This window comes from Montipora capricornis, chromosome 3 (genome assembly GCF_036669925.1).
Source record: "Montipora capricornis isolate CH-2021 chromosome 3, ASM3666992v2, whole genome shotgun sequence".
Lineage (NCBI taxonomy): Eukaryota > Metazoa > Cnidaria > Anthozoa > Scleractinia > Acroporidae > Montipora > Montipora capricornis.
In genome coordinates this window covers 10,063,378-10,065,877 of record NC_090885.1, presented here as the reverse complement: position 1 = coordinate 10,065,877, position 2,500 = coordinate 10,063,378, and the positions used below count along the sequence as shown (strand labels likewise).

The 2,500-nt window shown below is 37.6% G+C and overlaps 1 long non-coding RNA gene across 3 annotated transcripts in view; it reads left to right on the top strand.

Moving 5' to 3' along the window:
- LOC138042166 (uncharacterized) overlaps nucleotides 1-2,500 on the top strand; it is a 16,274-nt gene that overhangs the window by 5,071 nt on the left and 8,703 nt on the right. For 2 of the 3 annotated variants that reach the window (XR_011130936.1, XR_011130934.1), the window contains exon 2: nucleotides 1,161-1,389. This is a non-coding gene — a long non-coding RNA (uncharacterized lncRNA). The remainder of the gene's footprint in view (nucleotides 1-1,160; nucleotides 1,390-2,500) is intronic. The other variant, XR_011130935.1, reaches the window with a different exon arrangement.

Sequence of the window (2,500 nt, the reverse complement as noted above, 5' to 3'; positions counted from 1 at the left end):
TCAAGCAGAAGGTGCAGAAGTTGAACGACTGTGCCCAGGCACACCATGGGTTGTGTTTCTACCTCTGGAATCTACAGTTGGAAATCGGCGTTCTTGCACAGTGTTTGTCGAGTGCAAATTGTCTGCACTGCTTGACGAACCAGACGGAACGCTTGATCTCCCTACTATGTTTGTAAGTTGAGTGATACTTTGAATGGCATTTTCAGCAATTTTGAGAATTTCATCCTTTTGAGAATCGCTCGGCAACCTGAAGAGCAAGCCGCCATGTTCAAAACACCTCATAGTGGTATAAGGGCCCGCAATGGATAATGAGATCCGCTAACAATGCGCAAAGGCCTACAGGATTTGCTCATAAATTCATGCAGAGGAAAAATTAATTCATGGTCAGAAAAAAATAACCAAACACAGAAAAAATAATTCAAACAACATATAAATAATTATAGGATACATAACATTAATTCGTACACGTATAAATAATTCTAGTAGTAGATACATTTATGTAATGGGAAAAATATATGTGGATAATTTTGACCAGAACGGGCCCTCATAGAACTCACTCATCCACCATCATTCAACCATCACATTCCTCGGACCGCATGGAGCACACATTTTTATCGGTTATTCAGATTATCAAGTGACTGAATTTCTTAAGAGTTTAATTGTTTCTTGTGAATATTTAGTATAAAACGAAAACGGTATTAAACTTATGTATTCAAAAAGAGGAGGTCGCAAATCTGAAACGCATTCCTGCTGAAAGTTTTGTTGACGAACTTCGCGCAGAGGCAAAGAAGTTGGTAAATGAAGAGAAAGTTTTATATAAAACCACCTACAACCACCAACAAAACCAGCCAAAATATATGACCCAAAACCATCCACAATGTACATGTACCTTAATACGACCGGTTTGTGTGATATTTGCATGTACATGGCCGTCTGTGTGATGTTGCATGACTGTCACGTTGGTTTTGGGTGGTTTTGGCTGGTTCCATGAGTTTAGTAAAAGATTTATTTACTAGTAATGCGAAGCCAAAAGAAAAATGGTTTGGTTGAATTAAGGGTAACAGTTTTTCCATTGTTTCTTTTTTCGTTTTTCTGCTAAGGGATGTGGCTCCTTTACAATATTGTGAAGTATTTGTACTCGTTTTGTGTGTTTTTTGTAGAATAACTAATACATTTCCAAGGATAATAAAGTACCGGTAAGTTATTTCATTATAGCTGAAATCAATAATTTACTATTGTACATGTAGCTTGTCAACAAATTTGTTGCTTGAGCTTGTGATAAAAGTTTCCTTTTCCTAGCTTTCTTTCTGGAAATCATGTTACCAGTAAGACTACCAGCTGATGAGGAGGAACTATGGGCTACATGACTGACAAGTTAAGGCATCAGTGGTAAGGATGAAAGAATTAATCCACTATTAATTTTTTTTGTCAAATATTCTGAAAGACCTTGTAATACTAGATCAGGGTCAGAAATTAACTTTTTTATATGGACTAGCTGGAAGTTTTAATTGCCAGAATATGGCAAAATTAATTGTGGTCACCTTGTCTTCTCACCTGAAAAATGCATGTTTTGGGCATTCCTATGGATACCAGAAAGCAATGACTGTGTGGTCTTGTGTACGTGTCAAGCATTATTTTCTGCTTTCATTTTAATGGACTAACTTTTGGAGAGAAAATGTACATGTATCCGAGCTCGAATGCAAATACAGAAATACGTCTGCCCCTTAGTTCGTTGAAGATTTCAAAACCTACTTTTCTTTCATCATGACAACCACGGAAACACAAGCCATGTTCTGTTGCACACAAGCCGCCATGTTGTTAGCACCAGGCTACAACCGCGTTACATTCCTAGCACCAGTCCCTTGAACCTCTTTCCTGAGTCATTGTTTTTTTTGCCCACAATACATATTTCAAGAGAAACAGCAAAAAACGTTGTGGCTTGCAATGTTATGGATGTAGTTAACGTTAAAACTCCTTTCATTTTTGTTTCAAAAACATCAGCAGGAGAAGAAGTAAGACACTTGTTTGCAAACGGCTCTTATTCTTAACTTTGGATTAAAAGTTAACAATAGCAATGCAAATAGCGGTGTAATAGTACAGTCATGTACATGAATGACCCCTGCTGGAGAGAAACTGTGAAATTCTGGTTGCCAGTACTCAATTTTGAGTCCCATTGGGGACCAAGAAGGCAATTTCGGACCCTGTGTGTTTATTTGATAAGGCTCTATTAAAAATTTACTGATACATCTGTTCCATTGCTGAGAGTTGTAATCCATTGCAACAGAAACTTGCAACCATGTTGTTGCAATAATACTCCTTTAAAAGCAGCCATTTTGAAGCCCAGTAGGTAGAGAATTGGAATCAGTGAAGGGCAGGGTTTTCTTTCTTTGTTTTTGTTGTAAACCATTCATCCTTTTCCTTTCCCTACCCAAATTAACTGCTGCAAGGCTGCATGTTGCAAAAGTGGCTGGTTTGAGCAGATTAATCGACTTTATTATCC